The following is a 19,362-nucleotide window of genomic DNA, read 5'->3' on the forward strand; positions in this document are numbered from 1 at the left end:
GGGGCAAAATAATTTCCCAGGTAAGCAATTTTAGGATTCATTCTGAACAACTCCTTAAAGCTCCAGATGAGCTGAGCATCTGTTGCCTACAGTGTTGGTCAACTCAATAAATATTTTTCAAAGAAAGACATTTTAAAAAACGAGGCAGAGCTTAAAGTTTATAATCTTAAATATATAGCTTTATAAATTTTTACATACATATTCATCCAAATTGCTACCACCAAGATCAGATATAGAGTATTTTGAGCCCCTTTGTTTTTTGAATTTCCTGCAAATAGATTCATGCTGTATATCCTGTTTGGCGACTGACTTCTTACACTCAGTTTTATATCACAGAAATCACCTGTTTTGGTGCTGATGGTAGTGGCTGGGTCTTTTCTCCTGGTATGTAGTATTCCACATTTAATCACCCACTAAGGATTCTTATATTGGTGTTCTCTTGTCTCTTTTACTCTACATGGTGCCTCAGTCCTTCTTCACTAAATCACATCCCCCTCAAAACAATAACAAAAACACTGGTATCCATTTCTCCTTCCCTCTCCACGTCCCTCTCTCCAGGTGCTCCAGGTTTATTGCTGTGAGTTTGGAGACAGGACTTCTCTTATTTAGCCCTGTTCCTCACTTGATGTTTTCCATTGAAAGTCGAAAGATATTTTTCCTCTTTTTCCTCATCCCATTCATCCTTGTCTTTACTCCTCACTTTTACTGTAAGACATTAGTAAAAGAAGAAATTGAAAGACACACAAATCCCACCAACACAATTTGTGTTCTGTGGTGTCTGCCGTTTCACTGAGACAAGCACTGTTTTGGTTAAAAAAAGAAAAGCCATTTCATCATTGAGGAGTTCAAGTTTTCTCAGCTATAAAATATGAGGAAGTCTGAGATGTGTTCTAGTTTCATTTCTGCATTTTGGATTTGCAGTTTAAAAGGGGTCTTCTAGGGAAGATAATGCTCAACAAATAGAAATACGTGGTGGAATTTCATGTACAAGAGGCCATAGGTGAGAGGTGGTGTTTTCATATGGACACTTTCTTGGTGCCATAACATCTCACACCTGAGTGACTGTCTACGTTGTGACTTCTCCTGAGCTGAGACAAATTCATCTCCTGAAAAAGGGTCACTGGCTAGAGAAATCAGCCCAGTGTAAAGGGCAACTGGATCCTTGAAGGAAGAGTAGTTAACAGGCTATGGATTGGTTTGTTTCAATTCCCAATTTTTCTGAGGATAACTGAAACTACGTACCATCTCCAAGGTGGAAAAATCATATCTAAAATAAGATATAAATTTTTCAAGGGGGGCTGGCAAAAGATCCCACTTTAGATTGTGAAAGGACAAACACTCTGATGGATGACCACCCTCTCCTCCTCATTCTGTGATATTTATTTCACATTAGATCAGCTAAATCTTTTCTAAGTAACTACCGTAAATTGCACAGCCATTATAGTAACTGATTTCATATTTCACTTATGGATGCCACCAAGATTTGCCCTTACTCTGTGACATTGTTTCCATAGTAACTAATGCATTTAAAATGATATGAAATATGAAGAATAGAAAAGATCAATTAGTAATATATAACTCCATATAATATATACATGTTTGAGATTATGCCTCAAACATTCAGAAAATTGTGAAGTAAAAATTTTTAAAAGTGAACAAAACAGTCCAACAATTGGGGTTGGACATGGGTGAATGATGCATGTACTGGGGCTAAACACATCTGCCCTCCGTTGCACACATCTTTCAACCATGCCAAGATTTAGGCTTCTACATGAATAAGCAACTGTGAAAAACCTAATCATCTAGTCAGTTCTCAATTATGTATACAGTGTCTATTTCCCTTTTCTTATTTTTCTGACTTTGTTTCCTTTATGGGATTTCTACGATAAGGAAAGGAAAAGAAGGTAAAATTACAATGATTTTATTTTCCTTCTCAACAACTCTGCCTTTGAGAACACTTTAATTACTTCACTTATTCATCAAGGGTTTATTGAGCACTTTCCAAAACCTAATGTTCTTTGCTGTTCCTCAATCAGGCAAAGCATTTCCCTGCTTAAGAATTTATGTGCTCAATATTCCTTTTATTTGAAAAACTCTCTCTCAAATATACACCTGGATCAGTCACCATTTTTTTGTGTCTTTGCTCCAAATATAACCTTCTTAGAGATCTCTGCCATCCTTCATAAAATAGTAATAACCTTCCTTCACACCCTGCACACCCTCTGCCTTGACTGCTTTGTGATCCATGTTCATCAACCTCTAACAGTCTATTTGTATTTATTTACTAATTAATTAATTTTATATTCCCTTTAAGTTTAATTAGGCCTAAGTACATAGAATTGGCCTGTTTTCTTCTCATTGATATGTTTCCAGTTTATAGAATAAAAGTACTTGATATTTACTAGGAGTATAACTTTTTTTGATGACTGAATGAATATAAGGGTAAAAGAGAAAGACTGTTCCTGCCTTCAGGGAATTTATATTATGGGGATTTATAGTTAATAAAAAAGCTTATAAATAAGACTATACTGGAAAAATTATGTTAAGTAAACAAAATTATAAAGTAATCATATCGTAGTTACCTATATATAATTAGTGTGTCAGGGAAGATTTGTTGGGAGATTGGAATTAAGATGAGACCAGGAGCACAGTGAGAACAGTGACAGCTCCAGGAAATGGAATAAACTGGTCAGACTCGGCTGGCCAAGAAGCACATTGCTGTGCTATTCTGGTTAGAGCAGATTATATTCTCTGCCATATTTTGTGTGACTATCAGTGTGTTTAAAAATTGAATTTATATGTTCTTAGGTGGAATGTGCCCTGTCTTGTTAACTCTAAGTTTCCCTATTCCTGATTATATTATATTTGCTTATTAAACTCACCTTTCTAGACTCCCTAGGCTTGTAAGCCATCAACCTCTGATTTACAGCATAGAGTCGAAGTTTTCCTGTACTGTTAGGAAAGGTGTTTTCTGAGTTTGAACTGATGTGCTAGGAGCTTTTGTGTGAATCAGAATCATTGATTTTAAACACTGCTGTTATTTTATGGTTTCAAAATACATTAAGTAAGATGTCATATTTTGGACTTTAATTCAGAAATAATTTTGTTTTTCAGTGAATGTATATTTGGTGCATTTTTTGGAAGTAGAACTGTACATCAAAATGAATGTTTGAATTCTGGCTCCCCCAGTTACCAGCTGTATAACTGTGAGAAGTTACAAAACCCGTTTGTGCTGTCTTTTCTTGTCTGTAAAATGGGACTATAATAGTTCCTACTTGGTGGGTTTGCTATGAGGATTAAGTAAGTTAATTTATGTAAAGCATTTAGAAGAGTGTTTGGTAGTCAGTAATTTTGCAATGAATGTTAACACTATAACTATTACTGTTATAATTATTATCGAATATCTGAGAAAATCTTGGAAGATGTTAAACTTTTCTGGACAAGGGATATGCGGTACTGTCACCAGCTTCCAAGTGGAGGTATTTCCAAGTTCCTTAAAAAAAATTAAGGGGGTACAAATGTTTTTGTTACACAATAGCTTTTATAATGCAAAATCAGGGCTATTAGTGTGCCCATCACCCAAGCAGTCCCCATTATACCCATTGGGTAAGTTTTTACTCCTCCCATTCTCCTTTCTCCTCTCTTCTTGATTTCCTAATGAAGTATCTCAGAAATGGAAAAACAAATATTGCACGTACTCACTAATCAGTTGCAACTAATCTGCGGGCACACAGTGGGACAGAGAGAAGTAAAAAACATTGGTTTTTCCAAGTCCTTGACGTTCATTATAGAAAAGAATTTCAGGACACACGGTGTAAGCCAAGCAAGAAAAAGCTTTATTGAAAGGGAAAGTACACTCAGAGGAAAGGGTGTAGGCAGGCACAAAATGAGCAGCTGAACTGAGAGGAATTGGCCTTAGATCTTTGCAGGCTTACTAATGGGGAGGGGAGGAATATTCAAGGCCAAGGGGCTGGCTTTTACTAAAAATTTGGATAGGAATTCCTAGAATTGAGTTCCCTTCCATTTTAATATTTTATATGGTTGTCTGGAAACTGTCATGGCAATTTCAAGGGTAGAGAAATTTTAAAATCACAATGCAAATGATATTGTAGTTAGCTCCAGTTCATGTGAGACGGCAGCTGTGGCTAACAATGTGGGGCCACGTCTCATCTGCAGACGTCAGCCTCTCTAGTTACCTTCTGCTTCAGAGTGGTTTATTTTAACACCTGTACCTGACCTTCAAGCCCTGCATCTAGTCTTAACACCATTTCCTAGTCTCCTGCTCTAACAGTACTGATCTTTCATGTCACTCTCAGGAAAAAGGTAAATGTGGAAGAATACCATGATGTCTGACAAATAAGAAAATTATTAAGCTAATGTCACTTAGCTTGGCAAAATGACTATCAATTCATGAATTTCATAAGAGAAACGCATGACTTTTTAAAATAAGCTAACAGAAGAATTTTTGTGGAATTTGCCTTTTGTAAGATTTTACAAATAGCTTATTTCAGACAAAATATCTAGCAGCCTAAAGAATACTTCACAAATGCAATTTTTAATTTTTATTTTATATTTTTAGAGACAGGATTCTCTCTTCCATGCTGGAGTGCACTGTAACCTTGAACTCCCAGCCTCAAGCAGTCCTCTCATCTCAGCCTCCTGAGTGGCAGGGACTACATGCATGTGCCACTGTGCCTAGCCCACAGAAGCAATTTTGTTATAACCTTAAGATGACAATCTCGAAGTTCAATAATATGTTTGTGTAAAAAATCCTCAATATGCTTCACAAGGACTAGGTTGCAAGAGTCTTTGCTGTTCCACTGACTGAGCCTCTGGTGGCATCAAATTGGGTGATGGAGCTTTCTGGCTGTGGCCTCTCTTCCTTAGAATATAACACTTCACCTCACACTTCCTAAAGAATAAAATGGCAGATTTCAGGGAATGCACCTGGGCCCAGTGCTAGGAGGAAACTCTAATTTCTGGCCCGTTCTTGAGGACAAAGTTGTTGGTATGAACAAGGCAGCCAGCTATGTCCAGATTTGGGAGATAGAAATAGACCCTGTTATCTCATTTAGTTTACGTTAGTCTGTTGTATTTGTTTCTCTATAATCCAGGTCCGCTGAGAGTCAGGTTGGGGCCCTGGTGGGGAAGAATGAAAATATCAAAATTCTGGTTCAGAGTAAATGCTCAGGGTGAAAGGGGATGCTCTACTCTCTCCTTAGAGACAGCCATTCATCTGTGTGTCTCCTGCTGCCATGTGAACTTTTAGAGGCAAATAATAAGGCTTGTTTTTTCCCTGATATTTTAAAGCATTCAGATAATTGTCTAATTTAAACTTTTTACAACCAAATCACACTCAGTGTAATGTTTTGGATTCAAGATAAAGGATAACTAATATACGGTACGTCAATTCTTTATCTGGTTAAGGGGGTCATTATAACATAACTTTGGTAAACCCTTAGTACCCAGGTCCTTTACCTGCATTATCTCAAGGAATCCTCACAGCCACCAGATAAAGGAGGTGCCATTATTAACTATGTCATGGATGAGGAGGCTGAGAGATTTGTCTGGCTGAAAGTGTGTAGCTCAGTTTCTATAGAAGCTTAATAGAACTGAAGGAAGGAACCATAATGGGGAGTTAAAGTCAGTTTTATTCTTTGCATGTATTTGTTTCTATATAAGTGGGTTCTACTCATGCATTGTAAGTTTGTGGATTGTTCATTCATTAATTCTCATGGTTAAATGCAGCCTCGCATCTGTGAATAAGTTAATGATTTTATTTATCGATATGGTGGCACTACATCAGGATGCCTTAGGATGTTTTCAGATGTCCTTCTCTAGCTTTCTACCTGCCTCTCTGCTTGTTGCACCCCCAAGGAGTTTGGGGCAGTGTTATTCTTTTGTTTCAGTTGGGTTGCGGAAAGCCATACAACGCACCAAAGAGTAAAAGGAACAAACAGTGTTCAAAGACAGCCTCTCTCTGCTTCAGGCCTTACAGCCGGGTGTTTCAGGGCAGGGGCCTCTAAGTTTGTGCCAGTGCAGGTGTGGACGCTGAAGATTATGGCTAGGGCTTTTTAGCTGTGGTTTCAGCCTCATGTCCAGAAGGTGCCACATTAGGATTTGAACTGCAAATCCAAACTCTGAATTTTTCTCAGGCCTGCTAATATAGAGGAGAAGAAGAATGTTTAAAAACATTGAAAAGATTTGGATATTTATTTAAAAAATCAAACAATATGAACACGTCCTGTTGTGCTGCTCTCACCCCATGGTCTGTTCTTCAGAAGGCCTATGTTAAATTATCAGGAATATCTTTCTCTATTTCTTCTGAGCTAACCACATTCCTAGAGGCATGTGGGTTTTTTTTTTTATAACCACAACGGAATCATACTGCACATTTGCCACTCGTGTTCCACTCGCTTAAAGCTATGGGGTAGAAATCATTCCATGTCAGCACACATAGCTTAACTGGTGGCCTCAGGGCTACACACAGCCCTCCAGAACCCCAAATGAAACCCTTGGATGGAATTCAAACTTCACAGAACAAATACCTTTGGTAAAAGTATTTCTTAATACATGGTTGGGCGTAGGAGAATGAGGGTGAGGGGAGAGGGAAGGGGTCACAGTGCATGGCACACTTCCTGGGGGAAGGACACAATTATAAGAGGGACTTTACCTAACAAATGCAATCTGGGTTTCTTGTACCCTCAATGAATCCCAAACAATAAAAAAAAAGAAAGGAAAAAAAATAAGTATTTGCTTTGTAAAATTTGGATTCAGTCAAAAGGCCACACTGAGGGATCCAGAAGGCCACATGTGTCCCCAAGGCCACAGGCTCCCCATCCCTAGACTTCATTTCTTTTAATTGCTATAAAGTGTCCTATGACATGTGAAATAATTCATTGTGTCAGCACCTCACCCTTTTAGAACCACAATTCAGGTTATTGTCAGTTTTGTTATTAGAAACAAAGCACAAATGAACACCCTCCTATTCTGAGTGTGGGTATAAATATTTCTACAGGGTGGATTTCTAATAGGAGAATGAATAGGTAAAAGGTAGGGGCATTTAACATTTTAATCATTATTGCCCAGATTTCTTTCTAAAACATTATCCTGATTGTTTCTTCCTACAATAGTGCATGAGACCTTGTTCTTGCCTCATTTTCACCATCTGGACATTATCAATCTTGAAAAATGTCAGAGTGACATGTGACCCATGGCATGTTACTGTTTAAAGTGACATCTCTAAAAGAGAAGTAACTATTAACGCTGAAAATCTTTTCTTTGTGAATTATTAGCTTGTATCTTTTCTTTATATTTCTTTTGGACTATTGCCCTCATGAGTATACAAAAGTGTTTTATGTATGTACGTATCTATCTATCTGTCTATTTATCTATCTATCTATCTATCTGTTAAACATGCAAATCTTTCTTCCTAATCTGTCAGCTGATATAGTTTATCTAACCTCTTTAGTTTTCCCAATCTGGTGTCTCATAAGTATGTAACTAATTAGCAAAATAACAAAATTGATCAGCAAGACTAAAATGGAGAAATATACTATGCACATAATCCACATGCTATACATCTGTTTGAGTAATCAAGTTAATTGTGTCTGCCTAAAACCAAACTAGCTGGGCACACTGACTAATTTAGTTAAATACAAGTTAATAATCACAATGTATCATAATGTTTTTACGTAAATGGAATGAAAACTGTTGAGGTTAGGGGCAGTGTCCTCTGTTTATTATGGGTGATTAGCAAAGTGTTTGTTAAGTAGTTGCCTCTCAGTAATGATAAGTGATGGATAAGTGCAGTAAAAAGAAAACTAGACAAACCAGTAGTCTTCTGTTTAAAAACATAGCATCCCCTGTTTATTGCAGCTCAATTTACAATTGCCAAATTGTGGAAACAACCTAAATGCCCACCAATCTGGGCATGAATTAACAAGCTTCAGTATATGTATACCCTGGAATACTATTCATCCACTAAAAAAGATACTGACTTTACATCTTTTGTATTAACGGAAGGAGTTGAAACACATTCTTCTTAGTAAAGCATCACAAGAATGGAGAAGCAAGAATCCAATGTACTCAATTCTGATATGAGGATAATTGCTGCTAGTAGATGGTAGGGGGTGGGAAAATGGGGGAATGGAGGGAGGGAATGAGGGAGAGGGATGGGAGGTCATGGTGTGTAACATACCTCTTAGGGGCAGGACACAATTATAAGAGGGACTTTACCTAACAAATGCAAGCAGTGTAACCTGGTTCTTTGTACCTTCAATGATTCTCCAATAATGAAAAGCAAAACAAACAAAAAAAATAGCCGTTCATTCTTTTAATGACTTTTATACATTTGATAGCTGGTATCATATTCATACTACCAATATGATGTTTTAGGCCTGCAGTAATTCTTAGGTAGATACATTTTTGCTATTTTTTTCCCAGTTTTAGTGAAGATATTTCCACTTATGATTTGTGATGTAAAGTTGAAAATCATCTAAATACATTTGACTACCATAAGAAACTCATATTAATCCTTATAGTTGTCATTTTAAAAGCATTATATTTAAAATGTAAACATCCATATGGAATTAGAGGCAACTTATTATCAAATGGACCTAGATCTCTTATTGACCTATTTTATTCCACTTGAGAAACCCTTGGCACAGAAAAATGATAGTTTAAATGCCCGAGGAATGTCACTAAGGAATTATCACACACTAGAGAAAATCTTCATTTTCCCTAGACAGAAGATGATTTGTTATGCCCAGGTCCACTTTTACTTCCTTCCACCTTCTGACTCATGACACATCCTCAGAGGATGTTAGTGACTGTCCTAGAACTTCTAAATTATAGGTTGGCAGCTCTTGCTTTTCTTTTTAGAAAGGGCATTAGCAAAAACCTATAGTAAGTCAGCTTGCTTACTAAAAATTTAGAGAACTTATTCGTCTAATATTTACTACTTAAAGTAAAGTCAGCTGGACATAGCTGTGTTATTATCCCCATGGCATTGAGTTTCATTTGTGTATGCCTGGAAGTGTAAATCATTTGTTTTATTCCTCCAAAAATATTTACTGAGCATCTACCATTTTTCAGGTGCTGTCATATCCGGTGGTGGGTAAACAGGTGGCAAGGACGTGGCGAAGGGCAGAGCGGGAACTGAATTGTACCTAGGAGCCAAACTGCAGCTAGGAACTATTACCTGATGGGAACTTACATAGTAAGAGGCTCCTTATGACCTTTAACTGACCTAGAGCTAATTACCATCTAATTAGCATACAATGGGTGGAGCTTCCTGAAAAATTCTAGGGAAGAGGCATGGGTAGAAAGGGATACTGTTATATAACAACCTTTTAAGTAGTTGCTTATGTAATCTGTTATATGTCAATCACCCCAAAAGGCAGAAAACGATAACCAATCCTGCAAGGAGAAAAGGGGACAACCTGGTAACATTATAAAAGGCAGCACGTGCTCGACTTTGGTGTCCTTATTCCTGGAGACTGACCCTGTTCCTGGAATTTCTCTTTCTCTGGAATTGTGTTTTCACTTTGTGCCACTTTGTGTAGCTTCCTTCTTCACTTTCACTTTGTATAGCTTTCTTTTTCTTGTAATAAACTGTGTGTGATTGCTTTATATCTGTGAGCACTTCATTATTGGGCTGAATTAGGACCAGTACTCACTTTTGACACTGGAAACAGGGAGCCCGGGGAGCACCCGAACAGGCCTACCAGTGATAGGCTAGGCCCTTGGGATTTAAGAGAGTTGAGACATATCACTGCTCTCCAGAGTCTCACCGTCTAAAGTAATAATTACTTTACATTTTTATTCATAGTAACCAACATTTTCAAATAAAATTCAAGAATAGGCATGGGTTCAGATTAAGATATGGCCAATTTTTGCCTGTGCACTACAATAGGATAGTGCTGAAGAATCGTTATCTGAAATCAAGATTGAATTTTAGAAATCTGAAATTAGATTGGAGCAGGTGTTAGGAGGAAATCCAGCCTAGGAGGCAAAATTTATATCTAGAATCTCTGTAAATAAGTAGGCAAACAGTTCTTTCTGTAGGATCTAAAACAGTAATCAGTGAGAATGTGCAATGAGAGATAACTCAGCATTAGTTTCTCAGGCAAATGGGCAGTCAGCATCTAAGAAGTTTGCCAGTAGATTTGAAGTGAGCAAGACATAGTTTCAGAGCTGGATTGTAGGGGAAAGTTTAATCTGGCATTGGTAGAAAGAGAAAAAAAAAATGGAAAGAGTGTGGCAGATTTCTAATTCTAAGAATATTATTAGAGTAGCTGTTAATTATAGAACAGGCAGAAACCTTGGTAAGCAAACTAAAGCCTATAGACCTGTAGGGGGAGCCCACAGCTTTTTTTTTTTTTTTTTATTGTTGGGGATTCATTGAGGGTACAATAAGCCAGGTTGCACTGATTGCAATTGTTAGGTAAAGTCCCTCTTGCAATCATGTCTTGCCCCCATAAAGTGTGACACACACCAAGGCCCCACCCCCCTCCCTCCTTCCCTCTTTCTGTTCCCCCCCATAACCATAATTGTCATTAATTGTCCTCATATCAAAATTGAGTACATAGGATTCATGCTTCTCCATTCTTGTGATCCTTTACTAAGAATAATGTCTTCCACATCCATCCAGGTTAATACGAAGGATGTAAAGTCTCCATTTTTTTTAATGGCTGAATAGTATTCCATGGTATACATATACCACAGCTTGTTAATCCATTCCTGGGTTGGTGGGCATTTAGGCTGTTTCCACATTTTGGTGATTGTAAATTGAGCTGCAATAAACAGTCTAGTACAAGTGTCCTTATGATAAAAGGATTTCTTTCCTTCTGGGTAGATGCCCAGTAATGGGATTGCAGGATCAAATGGGAGGTCTAGCTTGAGTGCTTTGAGGTTTCTCCATACTTCCTTCCAGAAAGGTTGTACTAGTTTGCAGTCCCACCGGCAGTGTAAAAGTGTTCCCTTCTCTCCACATCCACACCAGCATCTGTAGTTTTGAGATTTTGTGATGTGGGCCATTCTCACTGGGGTTAGATGATATCTCAGGGTGGTTTTGATTTGCATTTCTCTAATATATAGAGATGATGAACATTTTTTCATGTGTTTGTTAGCCATTTGTCTGTCGTCTTTAGAGAAAGTTCTATTCATGTCTCTTGCCCATTGATATATGGGATTGTTGGCTTTTTTCATGTGGATTAATTTGAGTTCTCTATAGATCAAGCCCACAGCTTTTTCTATTTTTTTTTTTTTAGAGAGCCAAATTATTTTATTTTATTTATTTTTTATTTTTATTAAATCATAGCTGTGTACATTAATATGATCATGGGGCACCATACACTTGGTTCATAGATCGTTTGACACATTTTCATCACACTAGTTAACATAGCTTTCATATCATTTTCTTAGTTATTTTGCTAAGACCTTTACATTCCACATTTACTAGGATTCACATATACCCTTGTAAGATGCACCGCAGGTGTAATCCCATTAAACTCCCTCCCTCCACCTGCCTCCCCCCTCCCTCTCCTCCCTTTCCCCCTTCTCCCTATTCTTAGGTTGTAACTGGGTTATAGCTTTCATGTGAAGGTCCTACATTAGTTTCATAATAAGGGTGAGTACATTGGGTACCTTTTCTTCCATTCTTGAGACACTTTACTAAGAAGAATATGTTCCAGCTCCATCCATGTAAACATGAAAGAGGTAAAGTCTCCATCTTTTTTTAAGGCTGCATAATATTCCATGGTGTACATATACCACCATTTATTAATCCATTCGTGGATTGATGGGCACTTGGGCTTTTTCCATGACTTAGCAATTATGAATTGGGCTGCAATAAACATTCTGGTACAAACATCTTTGTTATGGTGTGATTTTTGGTCTTCTGGGTATATGCCCAGTAGGGGGATTACAGGATTGAATGGCAGATCTATTTTTAGATCTCTAAGTGTTCTCCATATCTCTTTCCAAAAGGAATGTATTAATTTGCATTCCCACCAGCAGTGCAAAAGTATTCCCTTTTCTCCACATCCACGCCAACATCTCTGGTCTTGAGATTTTGTGATATAGGCTAGTCTCACTGGAGTTAGATGATATCTCAAAGTAGTTTTGATTTGCATTTCTCTGATGATTAAAGATGATGAGCATTTTTTCATATGTCTGAAGGCCGTGTGCCTGTCTTCTTCAGAGAAGTTTCTCTTCAAATCCCTTGCCCAGCCTGCGATGGGATCCCTTGTTCTATTCTTGCCAATGCGTTTGAGTTCTCTGTGGATTCTGGTTATTAAATCTTTGTCGGAGACATAACCTGCAAATATCTTCTCCCATTCTGAGGGCTGTTTGCTTGCTTTACTTACTGTGTTCTTCGCTGTGCAGAAGCTTTTTAGTTTGATCAAGTCCCAATAGTGTATTTTTGAAGCAGCTTCAATTGCCCGGGGGGTCCTTCTCATAAAAAACTCGCCCAACCCAATTTCTTCAAGGGTTTTCCCTGCACTCTCCTCTAGTATTTTTATAGTTTCATGTCTTAAGTTTAAATCTTTTATCCAGTGAGAGTCTATCTTAGTTAATGGTGAAAGGTGTTGGTCCACTTTCAGTCTTCTGCAGGTTGCCAGCCAGTTCACCCAGCACCATTTGTTAAATAGGGAATCTTTTCCCCACTGGATGTTTTTAATTGGCTTGTCAAAGATTAAATAATGGTAAGTAGCTGGATTCATCTCTTGGTTCTCTATTCTGTTCCAGACATCTACTTCTCTGTTTTTGTGCCAGTACTATACTGTTTTGATCACTATTGATTTGTAGTATAGTCTGAGGTCTGGTAGCATAATTCCTCCTGCTTTGTTTTATTTTTGAGTAATGTCTTGGCTATTCAAGGTTTTTTCTGATTCCATATAAAACAAAGTATTGTTTTTTCAAGATCTTTAATGTATGACAGTGGAGCTTTAATGGGGATTGCGTTGAAATTATATATTGCTTTGGGTAGTATGGACATTTTAACAATGTTGATTCTTCCCAACCATGAGCATGGTATATTTTTCCATTTGTTAACATTCTCAGCTATCTCTTTTCTTAGAGTTTCATAGTTCTCTTTATAGAGATCTTTCACGTCCTTTGTTAGATAAATTCCCAAATATTTCATCTTCTTTGGCACTACTCTGAATGGGATAGAGTCCTTAACTGTTTTTTCAACTTGACTGTTGTTGGTATATATAAAGGCTACTGAATTATGAATGTTGATTTTGTAACCTGAGACACTGCTGTATTCCTTGATCACTTCTAAAAGTTTTGTAGTAGAGTCCCTAGTGTTTTCCAGATATACTATCATATCATCCGTGAAGAGCGAAAGTTTGATCTCTTCTGACCCTATGTGGATACCCTTGATCGCCTTTTCTTCCCTAATTGCAGTGGCTAAAACTTCCATTACAATGTTAAAGAGCAATGGAGACAATGGGCAGCCTTGTCTGGTTTCTGATCTGAGTGGAAATGATTCCAATTTAACTCCATTCAATATGATATTGGCTGTGGGTTTGCTGTAGATGGTCTCTATCAGTTTAAGAAATGTCCCTTCTATACCAATTTTCTTAAGTGTTCTGATCATGAAGGGATGTTGGATGTTATGAAAAGCTTTTTCTGCATCGATTGAGAGAATCATATGGTCTTTGTTTTTTAATTTGTTTATGTGCTGAATTACATTTATAGATTTATGTATATTGAACCAGCCTTGAGATCCTGGGATAAAACCGACTCGGTCATGATGTGTGATTTGTTTGATATGTTGCTGGATTCTGTTTTTTAGAATCTTGTTGAATATTTTTGCATCTATATTCATTAGTGATATCGGTCTATAATTTTCTTTTCTTGTTGGGTCTTTTCCTGGTTTGGGGATCAGGGTGATGTTTGCTTCATAGAACATGTTGGGTAGTCTTCATTCTTTTTCTACCTTTTTCTACCTTTTTCTTCCTTCTTTTTCTACCTTTTAGTACTAATTCCTCTTTAAAGGTTTGGTAGAATTCTGACGTAAAACCATCTGGTTCCGGGCTTTTCCTTTTGGGGAGATTTTGTATGGTTGATGTTATTTCCGAACTTGATATGGGCCTGTTCAACATTTCCACTTGATTTTGGTTAAGTCTTGGAAGGTGACGTGCTTCCAAGTAACGGTCAATTTCCTTCAGATTTTTGTATTTCTGAGAGTAAAGTTTCTTGTAATATTCATGAAGGATTTTTTGGATTTCTGAGGAGTCTGTTGTTATTTTGTCTTTGTTATTTCTGATTGATGAGATTAGAGATTTTACTCTTTTTTTCCTGATTAGGTTGGCCAAAGGTTTATCTATTTTGTTGACCTTTTCAAAAAACCAGCTTTTTGATTTATTGATCTGTTGTATTATTCATTTGTTTTCAATTTCATTTAGTTCTGCTCTGATTTTGGTTATTTCTTTTCTTCTACTGGATTTGGGGTTGGAGTGTTCTTCCATTTCCAGTCTCTTGAGATGTCCCATTAAGTTGCTTACTTCCTCTCTTTCCGTTCTCCTGAGGAAGGCTGGCAGTGCTATAAATTTCCCTCTTAGAACTGCCTTTGCGGTGTCCCAGAGATTCTGATAGTTTTTGTCCTCATTGTCGTTTTGTTCCAGAAATTTGGCACTTTCCTTCTTGATCTCATCTCTGACCCAGCTATCCTTCAACATAAGGTTATTTAACTTCCATGTTTTTGTATGTGTATACAGATTCCTGTTGTTACTCATCTCAAGTTTTATTCCATGATGGTCCGAGAAGATGCATGGAATAATTTCTATTCCTTTAAATTCACTGAGGTTAGAGTTGTGACCTAAGATGTGATCGATTCTGGAGTAAGTTCCGTGGGCTGATGAGAAGTATGTGCATTCAGTTTTGTTGGGATGAAATGTTCTGTAGATGTCTGCTAAATCTAAATGCTGGATGGTTAGATTTAAATCTAGATTTCTTTACTCAGCTTTTTGTTGGAGGATAGATCCATCACTGCCAAAGGAGTGTTAAAATCTCCGACTATTATAGAGTTGGAGGAAATCAAGTTGCTCATGTCTGTTAGAGTTTCTCTTATAAATTGAGGTGCATTCTGGTTGGGTGCATAGATATTAATAATTGAGATCTCATCATATTGAGTCTTACCCTTAACAAATATGAAGTGACCATTTTTGTCCTTCCTTACTTTTGTTGGTTTAAAGCCTATTATAACTGCAAATAAAATTGCAACTCCTGCTTTTTTCTGGTTACCATTTGCCTGAAATATGGATGACCATCCTTTCACCCTGAGTCTGTATTTGTCTTTTAAGTTAAGATGTGACTCTTGTATGCAACAAATGTCTGGCCTGAGTTTTTGTATCCAGTCAGCTAACCTATGTCTCTTTAAAGGGCAGTTTAAGCTATTCACATTAATGGAGAGTATTGATAAGTTTGGTGAAATTTGGGGTATTGAGTTTTTCAAAAGTCCAGTGGGCATTTTTAATCCTTTTGCCATTGTGGAAGTTGAAGTTTGATCAGAAGTTTCTGAGTGAGTTTACTTTTGTAGTAGAGGATTGGGTTGGTTATTCTGGAATATAGGTCTGAGAATATCCTGAAGAGCTGGTTTGGTTATGGCAAATTTCTTTAGCATATGTATGTCATTAAAGTATTTAATTTCTCCATCATAAATGAAACTCAGTTTAGCTGGGTACAAGATCCGGGGTTGAAAGTTATTTTGCTTGAGGAGATTAAACATTGATGATCACCCTCTTCTGGCTTGAAAAGTTTCAGCAGAGAGATCTGCAGTCCTTCTAATGTTCTTCCCTTTGAAGGTAATAGATTTCTTTCGCCTGGCTGCTTTGAGAATTTTCTCCTTCATATTAACTTTAGTGAAGTTAATTATGATATGCCTGGGGGATGTCTTATTGGGGTTGAGTCGTGCTGGGGTTCTGAAGCTATCTGCTATCTGAATTTCAGGTTCTCTAGGCATGTCTGGAAAATTCTCTTTCATAATTTCATGCAGAAGGGCCTCTGAGCCCAGTGAGGCCACTTCATCTGTTTCAGGAATTCTTATGAGACAGATATTTGCCTTCTTCGAGTTATCCCAGAGCTCTCTGAGTGAGTGATCCATTTTTGCTCTCCATTTCTCTTCCTCTTTGAGAGTTTGGAGTGTTCAAAGGCTTTATTTTCAATGTCGGAGATCCTTTCTTCTGCTTGGTCCATTCTGTTACTGTATTTTTCATATCTTTGAGGGCTGCAAATTCTTATTTCAGTGTGTCTAAGTCTTTGGTGTTTTTGTCTTTAAATTCGTTAAATTCTTGAGACAGCTTTTGAATTTCTCCACAAATTCCTAATTCCATTTTGTTAATCTTGTTTGCCATCCAAATTCTGAATTCGATTTCTGACATCTCAGCCGGTGTTTGTGAATGGAATCTTCAATTACATCTGCCATATCTTTCCTTGGGGGGATTGATCTATTCTGGTTATTCATGTTACCAGAGTTTTTCCGCTGATTCCGCCCCATGATTGTTTTACTCCCTTTGATTTTCCTCTGGTGTTTTGTTGAGGACCCGTACAGTGCTGTGGCCTGAGAAACTGGGGACCTGTTTGGTGTAGAGGGGTTAAGTGGTTCTGTCTTGTTTTCAGCTTGTTTCTATGTGACCCTAGTGAAACAGTTACTCTGGGTTGAAGTCTCAGCTGTGGAGAAATACCAGCAATTAAGTCACCCCACCCACCACAGGCAACAAATGGAAAAGGAAAATCAAACCTTCCTACAACCACACACCCATGGCACCACCTGGATAGTCCCCAGGTGAGTGACTCAGTTTAAAAGGTCCACGTCAATTGTCTCAGTCAGCAGCTGCCTCGGGTGGGAGAGTTCAAGAGGTCCCTGGGAACAAGATCACAGGGGTCTGGTGACTGCTCTAAAATGGCTTGCTCCAGTGCTGCGTGGAGTCAGGAAGAGCCACCAGTAAATAGATCAGTCTGGGGAGATTGATGCCTCCTTCCCCACCTTGCAGCTCTGTCACACCCAGTTGTTGCTAGCCCCACAGGGCTGTGACCCAGTCAGTTGTCTGCAGTAAGCAGATGCTCTAGGGGTTTGCACCTGCCTAAGTCACAGGGTAGTCTGTGTCTGCTCAACTAGGCCACTGTTCTCTGTCTTTATCCATCAGGGGGTGGTGTGGCCTGTCAACCTCGGGCACTTGATGGAGGCTGGAGGTGTTCACTCAGTTCCAGTCCCACCCTTAGTTTATGTTACTGTGTGGAGGGAACAACCCTGTGGGAGTTTGTTTCTGACCTTTCCAGATTCCTCTGCAGAGGAGAGGCTGATTTGAGTTCCCAGAACCTGTGCCTCAGGCCCTGTCTTTAGTCCTGCGGGTTTGTATTTGCAGAACAATCAGTTGTTGGCTGTAGCCTCTTGGCCTCCTTTGTCTATAGGCTGGTGATCCCCTAAGGGCCAGGTGCGTCTTAGGCTCAGTAGAGCGGTCCTCTGGATCAGCCCCACCCTGGGAATTTCCCGGCTCTGCGGGTGTGTTTTCTAGTCCCCGTGTTCCACCCAGGTCGGTACCGTCTCAGGAAAACTCTTTACTCACGGGGCCTGTGTTTCAGTCCCAGGTCTGTTCCATGGTGGTTGCCATCTGAGAAGATGCTCGGCCTCATCTGGTTGCCCAGGAAGACAGGAGGAGAGGCTATGGGATATCTGGGGGTGGGCCTTGTTATTGCTGAAGATGGCTGTTGCTCTGCACCTCGGGGCACCACCGCTCCAGTGTAATTCCCTCTCAGCCGACCGTCGTCTTCTTGCTCCTTTGCTACAGAGTCAGCACTGGCCAGCTGCAGTCCAGGTCCTGTCTACACCTCTCGAGAGTTCACCCAAGAATCTGGACTTTTGGGGGGGCAGGTCTCCAGATCACAGAGTGAGAGTGGAGGGGAGTGTTAGGAGCTCAGAGTTGCAGGTCGTAACACCAAGCTCATTGAGACCAAATGAACAAATAAACAGATACAAAGGTTACAAGGCACATGGGCCCATAGATACAGAGACAGACGGAGACACATAGACATACAGGCAATAGCCACGACAACAACAATATAAGAACAACTGGTGGCTTGGGACAGGTGGGCTACACGTCCGTCCTGTCCGCCATCATGCTCTGCCTCCTTCGCTTTTTTCTATTTTTGTGCTTTCCATATCCTCCTGCAATTCCTGCTCCCATATCCATTACATACTTCAGCCTTAACAGGGAATGCTGTTGAGAGTACAGAAAATTCAAAAACCTTCTTTATGTCATAGGACTAGCAGGTGAAACTTTCTAAAGGATTACAAGCCTGTATTCTCTTGTTTCTTCCTTCCTGAAGGATGAGATATGGGCTCCTTCAAAGTTAACTGTAGCCATTTTCCTCCCTGAGATGCTTTTCTTCTCACAGGCCTGCACCTAACTCTCTTTGGGAGCAGCTGCTCCATTAGCTGTGGGAGGCACAGGGGGAATGTCTCACCCTTACTGCCATACATCTCCATCTGAGGTGTGTGGCCTCTGAGCATCTAATGAAATGAACCTCAGGAAATGCTCTGTTATCTCTTCCTCAAGGACCTGGCCAGGAGAAAATTCTGACCAATGACAATTTTCAGGTATTCCAGAGTCCTTAATTCTATACCATCATATTTTCACTCCTTGAAAGCACTTCTGCTGTTCCTAACGGAACCCAAGATGAGAATTGGGCCATGGAAATGAGCAGAAGCTCAGTTACAAAGGCTGGTGTAAAAAGACTAATAAGTAAGATCAGAGTGGGGAGAGTTAGGTGCACGTTATCACTGATCATCACAAGTCTGTAAAAGGGATGCTTTTATCCCTACTTTATAGGCAGTAACAGTAGGCTCAAATCAGGGAACCTGTCAGAAGTGTGTGACATTATTGGTGAAACAAGAATGTAGGTTTTAGTTTGACTAATAGCAAAGTTTGTCTTCATTCTACCATTTCAATGGACTGACTCTCATCAAGGTCACTAACAACCTCTATGTTGCCAAGTCCAGTGGCCCGACTCTATCCACATTTTACATGACTTGTCAGCATCATTGAGCAGGTTACCACTTCCTTAAATTACTTCCTGCTCTTAGCTTTTCTGACATCACACTCTTCTGTTTTTCTTCTTGCTGGCTGACCTTTCCTTCTATGTCTTCTTTGTGATTTTCTCTTCCTTTATTTGACTTTTAAATCACAAATGCTTCGAGGCCAGGTTTTCTTTTTCTAAACTCTCCACAGGTGGTGTCATCTAGTCAGATGGCTTTATAGTCCCTATTCTACTCTGATGACTTAGTATCTCTTTAGTCTCCCTCTAGTATTTTCCCTAGTTTATTCTACTCCAGTCACCCTGGCTTCCTTG

The sequence above is a fragment of the Nycticebus coucang genome, chromosome 11 (genome assembly GCF_027406575.1).
Source record: "Nycticebus coucang isolate mNycCou1 chromosome 11, mNycCou1.pri, whole genome shotgun sequence".
NCBI classification, from domain to species: Eukaryota; Metazoa; Chordata; class Mammalia; order Primates; family Lorisidae; genus Nycticebus; species Nycticebus coucang.